Source organism: Aythya ferina, assembly GCF_964211825.1.
Source record: "Aythya ferina genome assembly, chromosome: Z".
Lineage (NCBI taxonomy): Eukaryota > Metazoa > Chordata > Aves > Anseriformes > Anatidae > Aythya > Aythya ferina.
In genome coordinates, this window is record NC_140299.1 from 31891345 (window position 1) to 31918409 (window position 27065).

A 27065-nucleotide genomic window follows, 5' to 3' on the forward strand; every position below is an offset into this window, starting at 1 on the left:
CTTCTCTTTCTCTCTCTCTTTCTCTCTTTCTTTCTCTCTTTCTCACCTTTTTCACTGGGAGACCAGAACTACATGAAATATTCAAGGTGAAGCTGTACTGATGTTAAGTATAGTGATAAATAGATAAACGCAATGAATCTGTCTGCAAAGGATGGGAAGGTTGTGGGCACATTTTTTACAAATTTTTACTTACTGTTCCAGGCTGGAAGCAGTTAGAATTTTAACAGTTTTGGCCTACAACTATATAACTGTAAGATATCCCATTGCTGGATTGTTTTACTGTGTCTTTAAAAAAAAATCAGGCAAGCTTTTTGTTATTCACAGGAGAGAATTTCCTGTCTTTCATGGAAAAAGTTGTAAAGTGCTATGTAAGATAAACATACTTTCACCTCTGTGTTAAAGAAAAAGAAACAACAACAAAAACACTGCCTTCACTTAATAGCCATTACTTTGCATGTGTTTTTGATCAAAAGTCAAAAATTGGACAGGGAATATGTTGGTGTTAAGAAAATCTCTTTGTCTGTTCCTGTGGAAAAATAAGTAAGTTGGCTAAACTATAATGATATGAAAAATCTGTATTCACTCATGATCACTACTGACATTTAGAACTTGGTAATCAAATTCTGCAAATATGGCATCTGAAGTCCAAGTCTGTATGGGCAGGCTTGCTTTCTGTTGCTGAAGTCCTGAGTATCAGAATGAAATGCACAAAGCTGCCTCACTACACCTCAAAATGTACTTTTGCCGATATGCAGGATGTACAGGGGGAGAAGTAGAGAAATAAGACCTGAAAGCGGTGAGAGTGGTGGAGATAAACCAAAAGGCGTAATTAGGACTGAAACTTGTTTGTGAAAGAAGGGTAACTGGGATGAGTGGTTATGAAGAAGTGTTTAAATGCAAGATGGGAGCAGAAGAGAGGGCCAGAAAAAGAAATTTTAGAGAGCAGAATGAATTAAAACCAAGAAATGGTCAGATTGAAAGGAAAAAATGACAGAAAGTGTGAAGAACAAAAATACTAATTTTAACTATCAAACTCTTTCACCTTTCTTTAACTATCAAACTCTTCCAGATTTATGAGTCTCATTTTACTTTTATTATTTATTTATTTATTTATTTATTTTTCTAGGGTAGAAATGCCTCTCTATTTTGCCTCAGGATTCTGCAGTACCTGTGTGCGGCTTCCATTGTCTGCCATTACTGGTGCTGTCCAGTAGGATATTAAGGAAAGTCACCAACATCTTTTATCATCAGTTTCTCAACTGTAAGCATCAGTTGGGAAAGATCTGTGATGAAGCTCTTCAAAATCCCATCTTGCCAATATGACTCCATTTAGCATGCTGCTTTAAATACTTGTTTTTAAGTAGTAAAAAACCCTATGCTGGAACCTAACCTTACCTTTAAATAACATTACAAAATATTGCAAAGTTGCTGAAATTATAGTTGCAACCTCAGTTTCTCCTCTTTGCATTTTGTAGAATGATAATCTTTACTAACAGTACAGGTACTAATTTTCCTCTTTCTTTCTTCTCTGGCTTTTTAGAATAGATATGAAGAGATGATCCTTAGATGGTTAATGAGAAGAGTGACAGAAAATGCATACAAAGAGAAAAGAATATCTAGGATGTAGGAAAAAAAAAAAAAAGAAACAAACAGTCACATTGAAAAATATAAGAAAATAACTATGCATGAAGCACTACAGTTGCTGGAGTTTATTTGTATTGAAAATAATTAAGCAAGAAAAAAAATAATAAAAAAAAGAATGGGAAACTTCATAATCAGGAAGGAGCCCTCAGTCTAACAGGAGAAAAACAAAACTGTAATACAATATTTTAAACGTCTGGCAAACAAATTCTTTATATGTTTGCATTTTCCCCTAAAGTGTTAATCACTTTTGTATTGTACTGTCTTCTCAGACTGCTGTAGTGTGGAGTTCATTTTCACAGGGAAAGTTATACACTTAATGTCAAATATAATTATGTATAAAGAAAAGAAGCCAAGAGAATGTTTATTCAGAGAACTGGGGCAAGTAGACTGCTACTCCTGTCAGACAAAAACAAACAAAACAAAACAAAACACTAATAAACTAATAAATGGTAATAAATTAATACTTTACGCATCTTTCTCTCTTTAAGTGACATATTTACATGACACGAGACATATATAGTGTGCTTTTAGTTTTTAGGCTTTTAATTCTCAGAAAGCAGGATACTCTTAAGTGCAAAATGACTATTTGGTTTCAGAAATGAAATCTACCTAAGCAGAAATCCATGCTATTGCAAGATTTGATTCTGATGATATTTTGGGAAAATGATCACGACCTGCTTAAAAGAATGGATTTAAAATACATATTTTATATAAAACAACTCAATAACTTTCTAAGCAACTGTGCTCTTTAAGGATAAAAACTGTTTGTTGTTGTTGCTTTTGCTGTTGTTGTTTTTGTTTTGTTTGTTTTTTTTTTTTCCTTCAAATGACTAGTAATATTATTTTTCACAAAAGTACCTGATACCTGCCTTTTTATCAATAGTACAGCTCTTATTTTTTTTAATATACAGGATGATTTGTTCAAGATACCTGACTATTCAGGAGAAATGAATTATGATTTAATAAAGCCTGGTTTGAAAAAACAGAATATTCCTAGTTGCATATGTATCCAAAAGACCAGCTTGGGAGACTAGCTTCAGATAAATAATACAATAATTGAAGAGCCTTCCATGAAAGATTTACTTTAAGGAAACCACCAAGGAAATTAAATACTTTAAACTATGTTTAAAAACCATGAAGTATCTGAGAGACTTGGAAAAAAAAAAAAAAAAAAAAAAAAAAGTAAAAAAAAGGCCCCAAACACTTGAAAACACACAGTAAAGATTGTCCTTAAGTAACCCTTCTGTTCATAGCAATGTGAGCTAAGGCATGTCTTCCTTAACATGAAATTACACGATTCTTTTAATTTAAGTTGCATTTTTTTCTGATGTTAAGGCAGAGTTTCAGAGTATGTATTATTTATATACGGACTCAATTCCCACATGCTCAGCAGTTTCCTGTAACAGCTGAAGAATTGTTAAGCTTTTACCTCTGCAAATGTTGTCTTTACTTTGTTTTGAGGGCATGCTACTGTGAAATCTAAGTTTTCTGGGGCCTTAAATTGATGTGATTTATTTTATAAAGTACATCTCTCTCATACATAATTTTGTTGTTTGAATCAAATGTTGGAATTGGTCATCTCACTATAATGTAATAAGTTCGGGCTCCACTAAAAAGTGTTACATTTGTCAGGCTCTGGTGCTGGGGAAAGAAGAATATTTTCAAAAGTCAAGGTGATTGAAGTGACAGTAGGTTGTCCGGGATCATATTTAATAATTTCTGAAAATCCCAATTAAGTGTACAGAGCAAATTTAATCTGTTTAGGTTAGCTTGTTGCCTTTAGGATAGAGAAAAATAGAAGTGAAGAAAATGTTCACCTGGAACATATTAATTAATTCTTTGGAGACCTGAATATTCACTACTGTAGACTTCAGTTTAGATCATTCACCTTAATTTAGATAGAAATAAAAATACAGAAAATGCCTTGAAAAACAGACTTCAGCATACTCTCTGTTCAATAATATTTGAAAGAGAGACTCATTAATTTCAAACAAACTTAATTAACTGCACCAACAGAATACTAAAGTGCAATTTAGGGTGGGAATGGGTTTAATCTAACCATACATTCAAACTCTATGCTAATTCGTGACACTAAGTCACAGAAGAACACAGAACACAGTCTTAGAGTTGAAAATTCCTGTACCACAATTCTGTGTTTTCATGAGTCTTACTGCAGCCACAGTTCCATAGAGTCACTTCATCTCAGACTCTTCTTTTATAAAATTGTATTTCCACTCTGTATTTTAGTTTCCTTTATAAGTTGGTTATGTACTGTTAATAAGTGATTCCTGGATAATGGATACAGATAAGACAAAAAACTCTCACAGAGGAAAAAGAGAGTTTGTAATAGGTTATTTTACCGACTGCCCTCTATTATTGTAGAATTTATTTTTAATAATAAATTAATATTTATTATTAATAAATTAACAATTTTTTTTTTTTTAAATTTTTAAATAGAACTTTATTTTTAGTGTTTTTCTTTCCTATTTCAAATTGCAGAATGTTTCCTAATATTATTTTTTCCCTGTTGAAAACAAACACAGAAAGCAGAAAATTCACAGTCATACTGCCTAGCAGAATCATAGCTGTAGCTGTTAAGCGACTGGCTCCTTTAGATACAAGTCTGGGTTCATGAATTTACTCACATTTCTAATTAGTTAGACAGCAGTATAGTCTACTGAGTTTGGAGTACAAAGTGGGAAGGCAGTAAAATTACCTGAGTTGGCAACCTTCAGGTCCACACTGACTTAGCTCAGAGTTCATTAAGTCAGAATGATTGTAAATATGGCAGGGATGCCCAGCTGGAGGACCTGGGGAACTACAGGTCTGTCAGTCTGACCTTGGTGCCTGGAAAGGTGATGGAACAGATCATCTTGAATGCAATCACACAGCACATGTGAGACAAATGGGGGGTCAGGCCCAGGCAGCATGGGTTCATGAAAGATAGGTCCTTGCCTGGTGAACCTCATCTCCTTCTATGACAAGGTGACCCACCTGGTGAAAGGATGCTGACATAGTCTACCTAGGCTTCAACAAGGCCTTTGACATGGTGTCTCACAGTATTCTCCTGGAGAAGCTGGCAGCCCACAGTTTGGACAGGTATACTCTCTGCTGGGTTAAAAGCTGGCTGTACAGCCAGCCCCAGAGAACAGTGGTGAATGGAGTGATATCCAGCTGACAACAGATCAACAGTGGTATTCCCCAGGGGTCAGAGGGCCCATCCTCTTTGATGTCTTGATTGATGATTTGAATGAGGGAATTGAGTGCACTCTCAGTAAATTTGTAGACGACACCAAGATGGGGAGAAGTGTCGATCTGCTGGAGGGTAGGAAGGCCCTGCAGAGGGACCTGGACAGGATGGGTCGATGGGCAGATGCCAATGGGTTAAGGTTCAATATGGCTAAGTGCCAGGTCCTGCACTTTGGCCACAACAGCACCATGCAGAGGTTTGGGGCAACGGGGCTCAAAAGCTGTGCAGAGGAAAAGGATCTGAGGGTGCTGATTGATGCTCACCTAAACATGAGCTGGAAAGTGCCCAGGTGGCCAGGAAGGCCAATGGCATCCTGGCTTGTTATCAGGAATAGTGTAGCCAGCAGGACCAGGGAAGTCATCGTTCCTCTGTACTCTGCTCTGGTGAGGCTGCACCTTGAGTACTGTGTTCAGTTTGTTTTGGGCCCATCACTACAGGAAGGATATCGAGGCCATGAAGCATATCCAGAGAAGGGCTATGAAGCTAGTGAAGGGCCTGGAACTCAAGTCTTAGGAAAAGCTGTTGAGGGAACTAGGGTTGCTTAGTCTGGAGAAGAGGAGGCTCAGGGGAGACCTCGTTGCTCTCTACAACTACATGAAATGAAGTTGTAGGGAGCTGGGGGTCAGCTTCTTCTCACCGGTAACTAGTGATAGGACTAGAGGGAATGGCCTCTCAAGTTGCAGGGAGGTTTAGGTTGGAAATTAGGAGACATTTATTCTTGGAAAGAGTATTCAGGCATTGGAATGGGTTGCCCAGGGAAGTGGTGGCTTCACTGTCCCTCAGGATGTATAAGGAAAGGTTCAACATTGCACTTAGGGATATGGTTTAATGGGTGACATAAGGAGTAGGATGATGGTTGGACCAGATGATCTTTAAGGTCTATTTCAACCTTAACAATTCTATGATTCTGTGATTCTTATTTGTTGCATGTCCCCCATCTTCCCGATCCATCTGAGTTCTGGAACAAGGGAAAGGATCTATCTCATGTCCTGTAAGCTAAGGAGTAACATGGAAATTTTATCACTGTTGTTGTCTTGTTCAAGTGGTCTGCCAGACTGCATAGTACTTTTCATGTATCATTGATATGTAAAGGCAACAGCACATTCATGTTTCTGGGAATGCTTGTGAGTCTCTCCTACCCCTTAATGGCACAGGTGATGAATCCAAATGCTGAGCATGATGCTTTGGCTCATGAAGCTTTGACTTCATGAGCCAGGTGTGCTTCAGCAACTACCACAGCAGCTGCAAAACAGGGGATGATTCTTCTTGTTGCTTAAAAGAGCTTTAATATGTTGCTTAAAAGAGCTTTAAGACCAAACTGCATTTCCTGACAAGACTTCTATTTACCAAGTGGATCCTGCACATTATCTGAAAAATAGAAAAACAGACTTATATGCAGAGAGGAAAGAGGTCTCCATAATTCTTTGCACTGACATCTTCAAGAATGAAAGGCATTGTGTGGGGACAGACATTAAGCTGGTCTTGGTGAATCAATTGATATAAAATGAAAGGCTAAGGAAAATCAAAATGGTGTTTACAGTGTGAGCTCTGTGCCACAGTACTGGGATACTCTGCAGTATATCAGACTGCACAGATGAACCCAAAGCAACACTCTGTATTGTGATACCTGGGAATCTGGCAGTGTAACACCTCAAGAATTGCTTTATTCCATTTTGGCAAACCTTCCCTCACTCCCTTTATTGTTCAAGACAGTCCACATTTTGCCTGAGTCCTGCATCTTTCCATTAGAGTTTCAGACCTAAATGAAAATACTTACAATTTTAAAATAAACCTGTGAGATTAATGTCTTTATTCTTTCTCTATTTTAATGCTATCATATTGTTTGCACTTGTTGCTTATTGAGGTAGTTTGTGGAGGGTGCAGCAAAAGAATGAAATCAATCTGTTGATAAAATTCTCTACCTGGTTACTCTTGCAGTGTTCTTTTATATAACAACCATGGCATTTATGCATGCTTTCCTAATCTTGTGGCTGTGTTGCTCAGGAAGAAAAATGGACTGCATAGTACTTTTCTGCATAGTGGGCAAGGATGTGATGGAGAAAGCAATTGCTTAGGAAGGAAGAAATCACTAGCAAGGGTCAAACAGTTTCTTTTTAGACAGCTTTGCTGACAGGCAAAGGAAAAGGAGGAATTGAAGAATTTTGTTAGGAGGAGGAGGAAGTCATTATTTACATGTTGTCCATGCCATGCCATAATGTCTAGAGATTTTGAGTAAGAAACACATGAAGAAAGCAAAGAACCAAGAAAAAAAATAATAAAAAAATCAAATTTCTGTCGGATTTGTGAGTCAGGCAAAATCCTTGTCCAGCTTCTCCCTTGAAAGTAACAGAGAGGTCAAACAGGACTGCAGAAATGTGTATAATAAGAAGTATCTCTGGAATCCTGTGGTGGCGATCTTCTAGGGCTGCTTGTCTAGTACACTTTTGCTGCTGCTGTTGAAAAGGAAATTCACCTCAGATGAAAGGGTTTCTCAAGTTTTTGAGCTGGTCAGATAGAATTAAATACAATACTGCAAATTGTGTTTGCCTTAGTTCTAAAATTGTCTTTTTAATTACTGTCCTTTAACTATGTTTAATCTGTGGGGATTCAAGGCCTTTCATAAGATCACATGGGTGCATACCTTACACATGTGATACTGCAGTTAGCTTTGCCTTCCCACAATGATCATGCTTTTCTCACATCTTTTAACAAAAGTCAAACAGAATTTGCATCCTCTGGGGAATATGAAGAATCCTAGGCTTACAGACACTTTTTGGAAAGAGGCAAGAGAATGCCCAATCCAGTGAATGTGTAAGTGGTGAGGAAGATGAAAGCAAATGAGATGACCAGGCTAGAATTAGAGAAGTTACTAACTACACAGCACTTGCTCTAATAAAGTAGATTAAAGCAAGACTAAGACTTCAGATTGTCAATATGCTACCTGGCAATTAAACATGTGGGAATGACAGAGAATGAGAAGAAAGTACAAAGAACAGATTATTCTTGTGAGACAGTCATCTGTGGTACTGCAAGGAAATCATCCTCTAAACACATGGCACAAATTTCAGGATTTTGGTCTGTTCAAATTTGAACTGCCAAAGTTACTTTCTGCTTATTCTTTAGCATTTTATTTATGTATATATGTATTTATTTATTTATTGGTGTGTGTATGTGGAGAGTTTTCAATCTGTTAATTTATGTTAATTTCTTTTTCCATGGACTTAAAGTTTTAAGTAGAATTAAGACAGAAAAAAAATGGGATTTTGAGAATATAATTGGTGGACAAAGTCAAACACTTCTGTTCTTTTAATATTTTGGTGAAAGTGCTGAAGTCTCTGACATATACAAACCCATTGCTCAGCTGACACTTAACCACATCTTTTCTCAGTTCATGCTTTTCACTTTTAATATTCAGTCTATAAACTACTTTACTTAATTTAGAAACATCATTTTATATTACAAACAGGGAAATCTTGTATTTTTTTTAAATATTGTTCTTGTCAGTATGTACATATTAAAATATGCTTCTAATAAAATATTAAATAATTGTTACCAATAGCAGCACTTCTGCTAGTTAAGATATGGAGTATTAAATTATCTTTATTTTTAACAGCTTGTTTGTTGTCCATATTCTCTCTGTGTGTATTATAACATTTACGCAAACAATCACAGAACATCCTCTATTTGAAGCAGCAGTATCTTCAGATGATTCAATACTTCCCACTAACAAATAATTAAGCACACTATCAACTGCAACAGATCCACAGCCTTACTTCATTAAATCAAATCACTTGTTTAAAGCTGTTCTTGTTTTGGTAGTCCAAGCAGTGCTAGAGGGGAAAAAGGTTTTATTGCCGTCTCTTTGATCCTTTGATCTTCCCATTGTCCAGCTTATCTTGCATTAGGACAGAATGTTATTATTTATCTATTTTATCACCAAGTACATAATACCTGTTTTTTTTTTTTTTTTTTTTTTTTTTTTTCATTATTATTATTATTACTATTATTATTATTATTATTTAATGCAGAAGAATTTGTAGCATTGTAAGTTTAGCTGGTATTGTAACATTGCACCCATTTTGTTTTGGTGTGTTGAATTTTGCCAGATAGTTCTTGAATCACTTCTACTATTTAATTACACATAAAGATTACAATAATAAATATGATTTGTAAGCCATAAGTTAAAATTATTATTATTATTTTTTTTTTTTTTTCCAAAGGAGAATTTAATAGAAGGAAGGTATTTCAGAAGGGTACACTGTGGAGGAGTGATGATATAAAACAGCAAAAATATTTATGTATAAGAAATTTATTCTGAGCTAAAATTCAAGGTAACACAGTTTTGTAGGGGATAAAAGGGTGATGCATATTTCATTATGCAAAGTAAAGGATTTTCTAGTAAATAAGTTTACTGAAGAAACAATGTCACATGTAAAATATGTGCATACATACATGTCATGCATACATTTATAGCCATGTATGTAGGCACATAAACACAAAAGAATTAAGCACAAAATTCTTTTGTGTTAAAGCACAAAAGAATTCATTTTGAATTGATGTCTTGTTCTGCATAAGAAGCAATAAGAAAGCCAAAATATTTTTATTTCTAGTGCCATTTGCACTGTCTGCCAGATGCTATACTCATTATTATATAGATCAGAGCATTACTTGCATGACTTGTTTGCTATTTCATTATTAACTCTTTTATTCATCCTCTAGAGCACTAATTAAAATGTGCATGCAAGAGCCATGTATATGAACCACAATCACAATCACAACATATGTTATCACTGTGTTGGGGCTCTGCGGTAGTTTGGAAATTAAGTCCTGGTGTAATCTCTTAAGATGGACTCACAGGTAGGGGAGATACATTTGAAAATATATTTTGTAAGTATTTAATTTGCAGAGAAAAAGAAAGGTGGGAAGGGTACCTTTTAACACATCGTTACATTAATTAAGATATATTTGATATTTGAAAAATATGGAGAAAGTGAGATGGAATAAAAAACTTTTTTTTTTTTTGTAAACAAAATGCAAATCTGATTATATTGTAATTCACTTAGTGATATATCTGACTTAATACAGTTTATTAGCTGATAATTAGTCCTTTCTTAAGTAAGAGATTTTTGTAATGCACACAAAAGTCTATGAAAGCTCCATGTTATCTTGTTGATGACAAACCCATAGCAATCTTACAAAGAAAACTAGTTTAATTGAAAATTAATGTTTTGAAAAATTAGAGATCTTTGTCCAGCATATCTTTTGTTCCTTAGAGGTTAATTTCCACATAGTAAGTAGTTACACCCTGAAGACAGAAAATTTAAATGAGTCAGAAACTAGTATTCTATAAAGTCTTCAGAGACAAAAGTATAGTTATTTATTCGTTAAAAAAAAAAAATAAAAATCTGTTGTGAACAGACATAGTTGTGCAGCTTTAGTCATATAGTCATTTAGTCCCATAGGATCCTACTGGACAAAATGTCCACCATACAGCTAAATAAAAACATCATACGATGGGTGAGCAATTGGCTAACGGGCAGGGCCCAAAGGGTTATGGTAAATGGAGCTGCGTCAGGCTGGCGGGCGGTCACCAGTGGGGTCCCTCAAGGCTCCATTTTAGGGCCGGTACTTTTCAATATTTTTATAAATGATCTGGATGTAGGAATAGAGGGTATTTTGAGCAAGTTTGCTGATGACACCAAACTTGGAGGAGTTGTGGACTCAAATGAGGGCGTAAAGGCCTTGCAGAGGGATCTGGACAGGTTGGAGAGCTGGGCGATCACCAACCGCATGAAGTTCAATAAGAGCAAATGCCGGGTCCTGCACCTGGGACAGGGAAACCCTGGCTGCATGTACAGACTGGGCGATGAGACGCTGGAGAGCAGCCTAGAAGAGAGGGATCTGGGGGTCGTGGTAGACAGCAAGTTGAATATGAGCCAGCAGTGTGCCCTGGCAGCCAGGAGGGCCAATCGTATCCTGGGGTGCATCAAGAACGGCATCGCTAGTAGGTCAAGGGAGGTGATTGTCCCGCTCTACTCTGCGCTGGTGCGGCCTCACCTCGAGTACTGTGTGCAGTTCTGGGCACCACAGTATAAAAAGGACATGAAACTGTTGGAAAGTGTCCAGAGGAGGGCTACGAGGATGGTGAAAGGCCTGGAGGGGAAGACATACGAGGAACGGCTGAGGTCACTGGGCCTGTTCAGCCTGGAGAAGAGGAGGCTGAGGGGAGACCTCATCGCAGTCTACAACTTCCTTGTAAGGGGTTGTCAAGAGGCAGGAGACCTTTTCTCCATTAACACTAGTGACAGGACCCGCGGGAACGGGGTTAAGCTGAGGCAGGGGAAATTTAGGCTGGACGTCAGGAGGGGGTTCTTCACAGAGAGGGTGGTTGCACACTGGAACAGGCTCCCCAGGGAAGTGGTCACTGCACTGAGCCTGTCTGAATTTAAGAAGAGATTGGACTGTGAACTTAGGCACATGGTCTGAACTTTTGGGTAGACCTGTGCGGTGTCGAGAGTTGGACTTGATGATCCTTAAGGGTCCCTTCCAACTCAGGATATTCTATGATTCTATGATTCTATGATTAGTGAGAAGTTTTATGACTAAATTAAGCATGTTAAGTGAATTCACATCAATATTCATTAACATTGCATCACAGAAATTCTTCCATGGTAATTTTATGGCTATTAGTATATCATGCACAACTCCTTCATCCACAAGAATCTAGAACTGAAGAAATGTTGCTTCAAATTAAATTCTGCTTTCTGGAGTGTAAAATGGGACAATTATTCTGTTTGCTTGAACAACAGGATGAGTGCTAGTTTGATGCTTCAATGGCAAACAGAAGCCCATTGCATGGTAAAAACCTACAGAAAAGATTTGAAATAGGTCCTGGGTCACCAATCGTTTTGGCAAATTGAAGCTGCAACAAGAAAGCTCTTAGGGAGATTAAGCAATTAACAAATGAATATTAGATGGCTGCAGGTTCCTGAAAAACAAACAAATAAATAACAACAACAAAGGAATTAAAAAAAATGAAGAAACAAAAATAACATTGTTGGTAATTTCCAAACTTGACGTAATGCTAAAGTACATGGAAAAGAAAGCGGTGATTGGTGACAGCCAGCTTGGCTACACTAAGGGCAGGTCATTCCTAACAAATCTGGTAGCTTTCAACAAGGGGGTTACAGTGTTGGTGAACAGGGGAAGAGTAACTGACATTATCTACCAGGACCTGTGGAAAGCATTTGACATAACATTTGACAACATTATATCCTTATTTCTGAATTAGACAAACATGATTATGATGGATGGATCACTTGGTGAGTAAGGAATTATGGATTGTCATGCTCAAAGAATGCTCAAGGTCCTAGTGGAGATCGGTAATATGTAGTTTTCCTCAGGTGTTGGTATTAGGACAACAACCATTTAATATCTTTGTTGGTGACATCGAAAGTGAGATTGAGTGCACCTTCAGGAAGTTGATGACACCCAGCTGGGTGCTGCAGTCAACACACTAGAGAGAAGGGATGTCATCCAGAGGGACCTGGACCAGCTTGGGAGATATATTTATATATAGCCTATATCAAGTCAATATGCCTATCACCATATTGATAAACACTCTTTGGAACAACTCTGATGGCAAGGGTAAGAACAGGAGTTGGCCTGTTAGTACCTCAGATCTTCTGTTTCCAACCAATTAAAAAAAAAAAAAAAAAAAAAAAAGACTTTGTGACATTTCATTATCTAAAGGAGGCCTACAAGATAGCTGGAGAGGGACTCTTTATCAGGAATTATAGCAATAGGACAAGGGATAATGGCTTTAAAAGAGGGTAAATTTAGATTAGATATTAGGAAGAAATTCTCCACTCTGACAATGGTGAAACACAAGTATAGGTTGTCTGGAGAAGCTGTAGATGTCCTTGAAGTGTTCAAAGCCAGGTTGGATGGGGCTTTGAGCAACTTGGTCTAGTGGAATGTGTCCCTGCTCATTGCAGGGTGGTTGGAACAGGATAATCTTTAAGGTCCCTTCCACTGCAAAGCATTCTATGAGCCTATGAGTCTATGATAGTGTATGTTTATTTGTAAGTCTCTGTGTTCAACTAAACAAACATTACTGTGTGAGGTGAGCACTGCTCTCTCTTCTTTGCCCTTCTTTTTAATAACAAAATGCCAAGCTGGAGCTGTGTAGTGGGTTTACGTGGCAAGGTTTTGGTAGCAGAGGGCCATAGGGGTGAGAAGAATCTAGCAGCTGCCCCATGTTAGGTAAGGGCCCCACTGCTGACCAAAGCCAAGCCAATAAGTGAAGTTGTTTGGACCTCTGTGAGAACATATTTAAGACAGGAAAACAAACAAACAAACAAACAAACAAACAAAAAAAAAAACACACTGCGCCACACAGCAGCTGGGAGAGTGAGAGCAGTGAGGAACAGCCTTGCAGGCACCAAGGTCAGTGAAGAAGGAGGGGGAGAGGTGCTCCAGGTGCCCGAGCAGAAGTCACCTGCGGCCTGTGATGAGGATCATGATGAAGCAGGCTATCCCCCTGCAGCCCATGGAGTACCACAGTGGAGCAGGGTTATCACGCTGCAGCCCGTGGAAGAGACCACAGTGGAGCAGGTGGACCTGCACTGATGGAGGCTGCAGCCTGTGGATGACCCCTGCCAGAGCAGATTCTGGGCCAGTCCTGTAACCCGTGGAGAGTAGACCACGCAGGAGCAGGTGACCTGGCAGGAGCTGCTGCCCACGGGGGACCAAGGTTAGAGCAGTTTTCTCCTGAGGGATGGACCCCATGGTACAGACCCATATCTAGAGTAATTCTTGAAGAGCTGCTGCCTGTGGGAAGTCCATGCTGGATCAGTTCAGGAAGGACTGCATCCTGTGGGAGAGACCCCACAGCACAGGGGATGAGAGTGATGGAGAAGAAGTCCTATAGACTGACCATAACCCCCATTCCCCCATTCCCCTGTGCCACTTGGGAGGAGGAGGTAGAAGAGGGTGAATGGGAGGGAAGGCACTTTTGGTTTCTTTCCTTTGTTTCTCGCTTCTATAGCTTGTTAGCAATAGGTAATAAATCTTACCATCTCCCTATGCTGAGTCTGTTTGGCCTGTCATGATAATTACTGTGCCATCTCCTCATCCTTATTATCAACCCTTGAGCTCTTCTCATCATGTTTATTTCCTGTTCATCTTTGAGGAGGGGGAGTGAGAGAGTGGCTGTGGTGGAGCTCAGCCGCCCACCCGAGTAAAACCACCACAAGCTGTTGAGTAAAACACCACCAATACATAATTTTAGAATAGAAAATGTGCAGTGTTGAGAATGGATTTTAATAATCAATCTAAAACACCACATTTTTACCCCAAGTTCAATTTTGTCTCCTCTTAATTCAAACTCATCTTACTGTTTATTTTAATGGTGCTTTTGTACTGTGTGATCACTTGTATTCAGTATAGTAGTACAATTGACATGAAGGTGCCATGGGTGCCAAGTCTCTGAAACTTTCAGGGAATGCCTGTAAACCTGTAACAATATAGACTGAGAAGGACAATGGTCTGAAATAGATTTTAAACAGATACCTATAAAGAGCAGCACCGGGACAGAAATGTGCTCAGACTTCCGAGCTCTATTTCAGTTTCTCTAGTTGTCTTCCAATACAACAAAATAATTCAGAATCATTGAGTACAAGTAATGAAAATAACAAACATTCAATTAGGAATGATATTCTATATATGATTTGTATATACTGATATAAATTCCAAAAAGAAATGAACTATTGTTCTTACAAACAATAATGGATAGTAAGAAATGACATAATTTCATGGTGAACACTATTTTAGGTTTGTGGTGTTTTTGTTGTTGTTATTTTATTTTATTTTTTTAATCTTTATCCGCTTATTATGACAATAATAACTAAAGAAGAATATGTATGATGTCTAAACTTCAAAGTATTGTTGAAAATGTACCTCTGTACCTCTGATTAGTAGTTTATTCCAGCTTGCTTGCTTGCTTGCTTGCTTGCTTGCTTGCTTCCTTGCTTCCTTCCTTCCTTCCTTCCTTCCTTTCTTTTTATGGTAAATAATTTGGGTCTTGTGGAAGAAGAAGTGTTCCAACAGTGTTATTAGCATCAGGAAATAGCATATATTTTTCTTCCACTCCTAAACCTACAGAGTTTATCCTCAGATGTATTTTAATAATATTTACTAGTAGGAAAAAAAGAACCATTAATCTCTCTGTATTATCATATTGTAATATGTGTAAACAACAAATTCAGGAGGCTAAGCAAACACACCGGAGATAAATTCTGCCCTTTCTTTCATCCCTCATTAAAAAGTTAATTTGAGATTAACAAAGCTACAATGGAAATGTTTTCTACAAACATCAGTATTAACATAAAGCATTAATATTAATATTTCTTAGCTGTTATTGTTTTTAGTTGTTTTGTGCTTTCCCCACTAAAAAAAATAATAAAAAAATAATAAAAATAAAAAAAGTATTACTCAATAGTATTATTTGTGTACAGTGTACATATTGACTGATACAAATACAGGACCAAAGTTAGACCACTCTTCTGCTGAAAAAGTATTTTAACCATTTTCACCTGTTTAAGGAAGCTGGATTAGCAAAAAAGTGTTTAAATTCTGTGTTGCACATCCTCTTTTCCTTTCCAAACCTTAGCAGAAAGAAAACAAAGTTTCAGGCTGGAAATTAGGAGACATTCCTTCTCAGAAATAGTAGTCAGGTATTGGAACGAGTTGCCTAGGGAAGTGGTAGAGTCACCGTCCCTGGTGCTGTTTAAGGAAAGACTGTGTGTGGTGCTTAGGGACATGGTTTAGTGGGTGATATCAGTGGTAGGGGGATGTTGGACCAGATGATCTTGGAAGTCTTTTCCAATCCTAATGATTATGTGATTCAAACACTGAAGTTTTCCTTTGAATAATGCAATTATAAAACCTTATGTTCTTTTTCCTAAACTTTCTCCAGGGAGTTTACACATTATTGAAGTCTGGAACAGAAGACCTCAGACCAGAATAGCTATGTTTTGGGACCTAGTATGGTCATTTCTGTTCCCTCTCTTTATTTAGACAATGGAAGTCTTTCAGAGTCTGGGACACATTCTTTGTGTTTTGTTTCAGTAAAGAATTCTCCAGTCTTAATGGATATACTAGGGATATGAAAAAGATATAGAAAAATGTGATAGGTTTTAGAACACATGGGAACGACTCAATGAGTACAAGAAGACCATACTTGGAATAAGCTCTGATTCTAATGAATTTGTTGTATTATTTTTTCTGTCTTGAAAGGTTTATAAAATCCAATTTGTGAGAAAAAATAAATGTTATCCACAAGGTAAAAAAAAAATAAATAAAAATGTTTAAACAAAATATCTTCTCCAACCATTTATAGAACATTAACTTCATTTTCAGTCAACATATAATCATTTCTTCTCTAAGTTTTTTACATTGGCAATTGCAGGAAAATTAAACAGCACAATTCATATGCTCTTAATGACGTAACTACTAGTTCAGAAATTTACTGGATCTAGAAAAAAGTAAATAATGGGATATAACTCTCTTTTTTTGATAGAACCATGGGTAGAACAGTTGAAAGACTGCAAGAGAGGTGACCTTTGAGTTTAAAAACACGTAATTCTGTTTGTTTAAAAAGAATACAAATGCATCATTTTTCACGTATGGGTATTTATCTTGCCCTTTAAAGGCCAGCTACTGAGTGGAGCTAAAGTTCATACCTAAAATTAAATGTGTGTATCCAGTACGAAGCACATTTTTTCCTTAGTATTGATTTTGAACCAGACTTTCAGAAAAGATTAGGAAGAACCACTACCACCACCACCACCAAAGCATCTGTAACTATTCCCTGTGTAAAGAAAAAAAAAAAAAGTAAAAAGCTCACAATCTGTATACACGTACATATTTGATAGACAGCGAACATAGACTGCAAGCTTCTTATTACTTTCAGAACCCCACAGGGATCATTGGAAGAATAGATACCAGAGTGGTCTACAGATAAATAACAGTACTGAAAACCTAGATGGTAGTTCCCATCAGCTGTATAGAGGATTGCAGTGGAAGACGTATAAAACTATACTTTTTTCCTTCTCCTCCTCCTCTCTCCACCCACTCAGTGGAGATCTGACACAAGAAGCCACTCCTTAAAGTAAAAACCATTTAACCATAAAACCAGTCTCCATTTCTAAAGTAAAAAATTATGCTTCTTTCCATTTACTGTACTGAATATAGATATCTGTTAATTACATAATTATTTGGGAAATAAAAATGTTTTCAAGGAAGAGAGTTTACCTTCAGGAACCCAACAGGACGTCTTTATTTCCTGTTTTCAGGTATTTCCCAGTGCACTACTTGAGTAAGAATAACTTTTAAGAATATTATTTGAAACAGAATTTCTTGCAACAGTTGTTTTAGGAAATAAAACTATCGAGATTTATTTTTATTTTTATTTTTATTTTTATTTTTATTTTTATTTTTATTTTTATTTTTATTTTTATTTTTATTTTTATTTTTATTTTTATTTTTATTCTTATTTATTTTTATTTTTATTTTTATTTTTATTTTTATTTTTTAATTTTTATTTTTATTTTTATTTTTATTTTTTATTTTTATTTATTTTTACATTTAACCTGATTATATATTTATTAAACTTCATTAAAATATCATGAAAATAAAATGGTATATACTTGCAGGTATAAATTGTATATTGCCATATTCTAATTTGGAATATATATGTATTAAAATTAAGAGTAGCTACTGCTAAATATGAAAGAAAAAAAACAACACAGATTTTCTTTAGAAGATGAAATTGCTCTCTAGCTCAGTTATGAGACAAAACAGATATTTTCAGAACTAAAAAAATTAATAAAAACACATAAAAATCTTTATTATGATTTTTTTTTTAATTTTTAGTGAAATTATAATTTTTTAATATCTATTTTTAGACAGTAATAGTCATCTGCATATACACGAATAAGTGAATTGCATGCAAATCTTAATTTCCAACTAGTTGTATGAACTATTTATCTGGTTGTGCATGTAGAAAAAAAAAATAATAGCTTGAAAACTAGTTATACATTATTTATGTGTATTTCGAATTCAGTGCTCATTTAATTTGGTATCAGTACCAAATGCCAATAATCATTTTAATGCAATGCTGGGATATCATTTCTGCTGTAGTATAGAATTTGTTAAACACTATTACAAGGAGTCTTCTCCTGTGAGATCATGACTGTAGCAATCAAGACACCTGCAACCACTTCACTCATCCTAACGTGTTCATAGCAGCACTATGAAACATGAAAGCTACAGAGAAGCCTATTCTCATCTAGAAGCAGTATGTCTGTGCTAGAAAGGCACTATCTGTAAACTAACAAGCCCTGGAACTTTTCAGAGCTTAATAGCTCAGGGGCATCACTGCATGAAGATGCTATTCTCTTCTCAGAGCGAAACAAGTCCACCCGTACATCTCTGCACCGTGGGCCGTGTATTTTCTGGTGGATGCCTCAGTGCAAACATCTCTGGCACTGTGATTCACTGTACAACGAACACATTCCTACTTCTTTTTCATTTTCGTTGTGAAATAGTTGTCCATTTATTTGATGATTGACTTCACCTCTTTCAAGAAATATGTGTGTTTTATAACCAGAAACACTCACATTCAAGACTTCTGTTCATTCGTTCTGACACTGGCAGATATCTAATGTTGAGCTACCATAATTAAGTTCAAAGGACTATTTTTATCATCATCTTATATGTTTTTGTCTAAAACAATGTACTCATAAGAGGTGGAAAACCCATGACAAAGGTGTGTCATTCAACATAAAGAAATTCTTTGAGATTGTTTTCTTGAAGCCTTTTCCCAAAGTTACATTTATTAAGAACTGAGTTTGTTTAGCAGTTATATACATTTCTAATTGTTAATTGTTTTAAAATAATGTGAGATATGAGGAAAACCACTTGCAAATATTGAACATTTCTTTTATGAAAGACCTTTACAGAAAACCTACTTAAGATCCAGGCTGGATTCAAACTACTCCATCCCCCCCTGCCTGCCACCTCCCCCCGCCCGCCCCCGCCAAAAAAAAAGAAAAAAAAAGCTGAATCCACTGAAAACTTAATCCACTGAGTTTATCACTTATGTGTATAATTATAAATTAGATAAGCATTGCTCTCAGACATACTTTTAATCAGTATTTTAATGAATAATTAAAACAATACAGTATTATTTTTTTAAACTTCAAGACAGTCTTTCTAACAAAATAGCATCTATAAAAAGGGTGAGAGAACAGGAAGTATTCCATATGACAGGAAGACATGAATAATTTATAGTGTAACACCACTGTAGATTGGGGTCCTTATGTAGTCCAAATTCTGTGTGCATGATGATTACATTAAACCTATAAGACTCTCTCATTCCTAATCCTAATACTGACTTTTTTCAGGAAATGTATATATTTGTATTCACAAATAGGTGACCCTCTTTCTTCTAATCGTAACAGGGAATTACTCCTTTGTTTTCCACGAACATTCACTTTCCTGCAAGTAGAAAGCCTTTAGCTGAAATGTAAAATCATAATGGGAGTCAGAAATAAGACTTGACAAATACTATCTTGAAATCTGGTGGCTATCTATGATGGCATTATAGCATCAGTGGATAGGGAAAGAGTGGCTGACATCACCTACTTAAACTTATGTAAAGCATTTGACACTGTCCCTCATGATGCCATTGTTTCTGAATTGGAGAGACATGGATCTGATAGATGATCCACTTGATGGGTAATGAATTGGCTGGATTTTTTGGAAACAAAACAGTTTGGAAATTGAAAAGTTTTTTTGGAAACAAAAAGTTTCAGTTAATGGCTCAATATCCAAATGGAGATCAGTAAAATGTGGTGTTCTTCAGGGGTCAGTACTGGGACTAGCAGTGTTTAACATCTTTGTTGTTAACATGGACATTGAAATGGAGTGCACCCTCAGCAAGTTTGCTGATGACACCAAGCTGTGTGGTGCAGTCGATACATTGGAGGAGGGAAGCAATGACATCCAGAGGAACCTGGGCAAGCTTGAGAGGTGGGCCTGTGTGAAGCTCATGATATTCAACAAGGCCAAGTGCAAGGTCCTGCATCTGGGCCAGGTCAATCCCAATTAGATTGAAAGCACCACTGATTAGAAGGACCTGGGCATGTTGGTTGATAAGAAGCTTGAAATGAGCTCGTAATTTGTGCTCACAGCCCAGAGAGCTAGCTGTATCCTAGGCTGCATCAAAAGCGGCATGACCAGCAGGTAATGGGAACTGGCTCTCCTGTGCTACTCTTTGCTCTTGTGAGACCCTACCTGGAGTTCTGTGTTCAGCTCTGGGATCCCCACCAAAAGAAGTGCATGGAAGTACTATAACGAGTTCAGAGGAGGGCCACAAAGATGATAGGGGGCTGGAGCACTTCTTCTGTGTCTGAGAGACTTTTAGTTCAGTCTGGAGAAGAGAAGGCTCCAGGGAAAACTTACAGCAGCCTTTCAATACCTAGAGGGGGCTTCAAAAAGCTGGAGAGGGACTCTTTATCAGGGAGTGTATTTAGGACTTGAGTAATGATAAAGTAGGATAGATTAGTGGCTTTAAACTAAGGTAGGGGGTAGATCTAGGTTAGATAAAAGGAAGAAATTCTAGATCAATTCTAGATGTGAAACTGTTTCAGTAGAAATTAGACAGTGCCCGATAGAAAAAAAAAAAAATCACATAATTTATCTTGCAATGAAAATTGTGTAGCACTCTAACTGGAGACTTTGCAAGGCCTTCTAATGCCATAAATGTACCCCTCCTTCTTCTGAAAACACTTGAGTTGATCTGTATGAGCAACTCATTAGCCTTTTCATGTTTATACTGCTTCAGAAGAATACACTCTATTTATGATCAAACATCAATTCCTACCTTCTTCAGTTAAAGAGGTGCCATGCCTTTTTTATCCAGAACAAATACAAGGCCTTAAAAAAAGTGAATAAGTCTTCCTCTCTTGTTGGTAGTTTTTACATTATCGGGATGATAACCCTTCTTTCCTACATGAAAAAAGACACTGTTTAATGGTTATAAAGACATCCTTAGTGATGCTCTACTCTTGAATCACAGTTGCTTCATTGAACATGCTTTTTCATACAAATCTGGAACAAAATGGTTACAAGAAGAATAGATATCTACATGAATAAATACTAAAAATCAGCATTAAAATATATTATTAAGCAGACTAGTAATAATCAGTTTGATTGCTGTGAAGAAGTCAACTGAACTAATGTCTGTGATTACAGCGGGATAAATGCATAGTCCAATAGCAGCAGCCAACCAATGGAAACAATAATCTTAAAATTTAAACATGCTATTAAAATATACAGTGCCCACAACAAGAGAGCAGGACTCACAACATTAATTGCTGGAGTCTAGACGATAATTTGTTTTTAGTCCTCACATGTTTAATCCATCAAAAAAAAAAAAAAAAAAAAAAGAGAGAGAGAAACCTCATTAACGATGGGTTTACTAAAGCTGTCATAGAATCATTTCCAAACATGTTTAGATTCACAGCTTCAGCTGTTTTGCTGTACTGTAAAGACAAAGATAACGTGGTAACATGTCAATTTAATTCAGAGCCACTGGAACCTATGGAGTCCTCAAATGGAGTAAATAGTCAGATGGTAGCCATTTAATACATTTAATATGTCTCTGGATCTACTTTAGTATTTTTATCCAGTTAAAAAATATCAGAATTCTTTATTTATGAAGGTAATTCACATAGATATTTTATTTTTTTTTATTATTATTATTATTATTATTGTAGTTAGAATAGGATTAAAACATTCACAGAAAGTAAACACAGTTTTTTTTTATTGACATGGGAAAGTTACTGTGCCCCAACTTTCCCAGCTTTCTGGGAATAATACTTTTTATTTTTTTATTTTTTATTTTTTATTATTTATTTATTTATTTATTGATTGATTGATTTTTTTAGCTTATTTGGGCTGTCTTCATCCAATCATCCAATTTCTTGGAATTTGTAAATCACTGAAAATAACTGATTTGCTCTCCTCCTGTAGAATTAGAACAAAAAAATTCTTTGAGTGGAACACAGTCATTGTTTATCATCCCACAGATTTTTGGGTCATTGTCAAATATACCACCCTTCTAAAGAAATCAACAACAAAATAAACCTGACATTTTACAACTCCAAAAAACTATTACATAAAATTATAAAAAACATACAAAGAGTTTTCTTCCTATGCAAACTGACAGGTGTTTATAATCTCAGTGCTGTAATTGAGGGAGCCTAATAACTTATTTAATAGACATAAGAAATAACACCTATGAACTTGGCTAATTGAGTTCTTGATGTGAAAATAATAAAGTACATAATAACAAATGTTAAGTCTGATTTTATTTTGCAAAATATCTCATGACAGGTTTATGTCCCAGAAGGTTATCTTACTACAACCCTTAACCTTTTCCCAAAAATAAAGGTTTTTCAAACCAAAAAGGGAGTATGACTCGTTGAGGTTGAATAAGTCATGTCCATTTCCTTTATTGCTATCCAGAGATGCAATATGTTTTTAACTGCAATTTTCCCAAACAGAGTTCCTGTCTTTTCCAATAACAGTTTCATTTAATGGCCTTCCATTAAATTATAAAATAAAAAGAATTTAATATAGAAGAAATAAGATCAACATGACTTAGTTGTTTATTCTATTAATATTTTCTTACTATTAATATATGCTTATTATGTACTAGTCTCAAATAATACTATTGTTCCTGAATATTCTGATTATAGTATGACAACAAGTAATGATTTAGATTGGTAGGGAATTTGGATGGTGTTTTCAATTTCTTTTTTTTTTTTTCAGTTATTTATTTTGTGTGCAACAGCATTATATGCATATGGTGGAGTTCTATGTGAAGTTATTATCACTCATTTTATGGTTAAATATTCTTCCTATTCCTGTTACACACTCAGTTCCAATTTGTGGTGCTAGAGAGAAGTTTACATCAAAAGCCCCTAGGGCTTAGAAAGCTATTTCTACAGAAACTTAACTCAAGAAATAATCAGGGAACTTTAGTCTTGATCTGTACATTATTGAATGCTTTTCATCATTTATAATGTCTTCTCATGACAGATAATTAAGAATGCTAGAAGAAAAACCTGTTTTGAGTATTACTGAAGCTTGTGATTTATTCATTATTTATGCTATTTGTCTTCCCCTCACTCCTTCTACCCCACCACCACCCTCCCAGCCCACCTATCTCCATTGCATACTAATAGCTATTCATTTGCTCTGGAACAATTAAAATTTTGGTAATTAATTATATTAATAATTTAGAATAACTTGTCCAGTAAAAATGTCCCTATTAAAATCACTGTCCTTGCTAATTCATGTACAGGCCAGACTTCCTATAATGTTCATCTGATTTAAATTTTTTCTTGAGAAAAATCCTGGAGATGAGCAGAGACTTTTCTGTCATGAAGGATTCCAGAAAACATATGACATAGGTGTTACTTATATTTTTTTGGAAAATACATAATTAGAGAATGTGATTTCAACAAATAAAGGCAGCTGGTTTATTTTAGCTGCTTTGAATAAACCACCTCTATGGAAAATATCAGTATCTTTGTAGGACATATTACTTGCCCTATCCACTACAAAATTTAGACTTTGATTGTTACCTCTGTAAGACTTTTGTCATAAGGCTGTCTTAAAATCAAAGGCTGCTGCACTTTAAAAATCTCAGTGTCCTTTTATCTCCATAATCTTACATAATACGCACTTTTCTATAATAAGTAAATTGCATGCTCTCAAGATCAGCCACAGAGAAGAAATAACTACTACTGGAAGGAACAGAGGGTCTGAGAGAATAAATAGAATGTTGGCCCATAGTCATCAGGACACTGAATTTTAGTTTACTGTACTGGCATAAGCATTGTTTAAAATTTGTTCAGTAATGTTGTTTAATTGGGCTTACAAAATACAATGTTGTTTGTAAATACGGTTCTCTTTAATATTATGCCACAGACCATCTTTCACTGTGATTCTTTCTCCAGTAAAAAACATGTTGTCCTACATTGCGCAGCAGACTATTTAATAACCAGGTTTCTGTTAAAGGCTATAAGTGTTTCTAAGCAACCACAACCCACTTTAAATATGCTAGTCAATTAGCTCTGGACACCATCTTCCAGTGTTTGTGTCTATTGTTTCTTTCCGACTTGAAACATAAAAAGACAGAAGCAGGGGAAGAGAGAGATGGAGGGGAAAATTTAAAATAACACCTTGAATTAATCAAGGTTGACACTACTTGCATATAAACAGAGGCCTCAGACAGACCCTGCCCAACAGTACAGTGATGACTAACTCAAATTAGAAAGAACAGGAACTTATCTAGCTAGTGCCAATATGGAAAATAAGAATAGAAATCAAGAGAGAAGATTATCTTGGTTGTGAAGAGCGATTGTAAGATTAATGACTCTTATTTTGTCTAGTGTTTTCATATTGCACTTTTAAGTCATTTCTTTCCACAAAAAAATAAACAAAGAAAGAAAGATTCTCCCTATAAAACCAAACATGATTATTAAAGAGAAGGCTAAAGAATGGTCTCTCTGTTCAAAAGTTAAATAATAAACTAAATTTGAATCACAAAAGGATATCTCAGCTAAGTGGCTTATTTCTATTGCTCTATCACTGTCATCTTCAAAAATTCCATTTCATTCCTAGAATTGCAACAACCATTCTTATTTGGTGTGGTTAAGTTTTACTTCTAATCTCTAACAGTTTATCTATTTATTATTGTGTGCACACATCTCAGTGAGTAGTGCCTGAGGAGAAAATAAAATGTTAGAGAAAAAAATAATAAATTTTGTTATGGATAAGAATAGTTGCCTCTATTCTGGAACTTAATACTAAGCAGCAAGCTTGCTCTGGGCTGTTTCTGTTTTTGCAACTGCAATGTAACATGAGAGTAAGAGTCAGTGTCATGGGTTAACCCTTGGCTGCTTACTCACTACCCACACAGTGGGCTCAGGGAGAGAATCAGAAGGATAACAGTGTGAGAACTCGTGGGTTGAGATAAAGACAGTTTACTAGGTAAAACAAAAGCTGTGCGTGCAAGCTAAATGAAAACAAGGAATTCATTTACAACTTCTCATTTGGCAGGCAAATGTTTAACTATTTCCAGGAAAGCTGTGCTTCATCATGTATAGCTATCACTTGGGAAGACAAATGTTGTAATTCTAAATGTTCCTCTCTTCTCCTTTTTTCCTCCCAGTTTTTTATTTCTGGGCATGTTGTCATATGGTACAGGATATCCTTTTTGTCAAAGGGGCTCAGCTGACCTGACTGTGACCCCTCTCAGCTTCTTGTGAAGCCCCAGCCTCCTCACTGGAGGAGAGTGGAAAGTAGAGAAGACTTTGACTCTGCAAGCACTGCTCAGAAGCAACTAAAACATTGTGTTACCAGCAATGTTTCACCACAAGTCCAGAACACAGAACAATATGAGCTAGTTTAAAGAAAATTGACTCTATCTCAGCCAAAGTGGTACAGTGACTTAATATAAAGTTACATAAAAACAAAGAAGCTAGAAAGACATGTATTAAGTATGGATATGGTAAGTTATTTAACTCACTAGCTATATTTCTGTGCATTACTTTCAAATAGACAGCATATTCTATAAGTTTTATCATAAGGGCAAGAAAGACCACAGACCATTGTAATAAAAGATCCCCTTTTGGATGGGGCTAAAAATTGAAATTTTGGCAAATGTAAGAACAGCACAAATATTCAGTGATACTACCTCTGGACATGGATCTACACAATTGCACATTAGGGAGTTTCTCAAGCCAGAGGAAGTATCAATATATTTCCTGATCTATGGATTTTTATTTTTTTTTCCTTCCTCATTTTTTTCTGGCTTTCCCTTGTGACTATGGAAAATATGAACTCTCCATTAACTTTTTGCAAGCAGTTTCACAGCTTCCCTATAAGCTGTATTTATTTTAAACCTTGCACATCTGATTTCAGTTTTTGGACTTGAGTTTTTGTACTGGAAGAAAAAATGAATGATTGCTCCTTTCTGATTTTCTTCAAGTCAAACATGATTTTATAGACCTCGATCTGGGCTTTCCTCAGTTCATCTCTTTTCTAGATTGAAGAATGTTAAGTATGTAGTCATTTACCTTACCAGAACTGTCTTATTGTTTTGATCATCCTTTTCATCCTGCTTCTCATCTTAGCAATTGCTGTGGTATTCACTTTTGAGGTAAATCTCAAATCTAAATTTGAATGGTAATTATCAACATCAAAATTGTAAGTTCTTGTGATATTAGGACTGTTTTTCTCAGGGAGCATCGCTTCACATTTATTGCATGCTACAATTCACCTGGCAATTTATTGTCCATTCCATCAATAATCTTATGATTCTTCTATCATTCTCAAAAATTAATGCAGCAGTTAAACCTCTTTAAATAGCTTAATATGTCCAGAAACCTATGTGATATTACTTTTCACTCTCTCTTTCTTCAGCTCTGATAACAATGTGTTAAACATAATGTGTGAAACCTGAGGACTACCTTTAAATACAGAAACAATGTAGTTGTTTTATAATATGATTAGCAACCTCAAATGTTCTCTGAATCATCATACATATATTATAGATTATAGTTTGTATAGAACCTTATATAAGTTGCCAAACTGTCTGTAGACACATAAAATTTTCTGTGATGCTTTACTAGCCATATAATGTTTTCTCATTAAGGACTGATTTGTTTCCTAGCCAGGTTAATCGATACACTGCCTTACTCATCAAAAAGAGCCATATCACATGTGCCTGATGGTCAATTTACCTTATGCAACACAGATTGAAAAAGGTTTGATGTGTTTTCTCATACAGCTGTAGCTTGTAGAACACTTTCTTATATGAATTAATAACTGCTTTCCAGTCTTACTTTTCCTTTACAGATGATTATTATTCATTGTACAAAAGCTAATGTGAGGTATCATGAAAAACAGAGCAACTAGAAGTGCTCAGTACACTTTGGTGTTGCTGTTACTCACACAGCTTATTCCCTACATTTCTGTGTAATATATACCACATCTTAACAGTTACATTGTGAGAATAAGACTTTATTTT

At 35.9% G+C, this 27065-nt stretch overlaps 1 protein-coding gene across 15 annotated transcripts in view; it reads right to left on the reverse strand.

The window, feature by feature from the left end:
* PTPRD (protein tyrosine phosphatase receptor type D) overlaps positions 1–27065 on the reverse strand; it is a 1303784-nt gene that overhangs the window by 481397 nt on the left and 795322 nt on the right. The window lies entirely within an intron of this gene.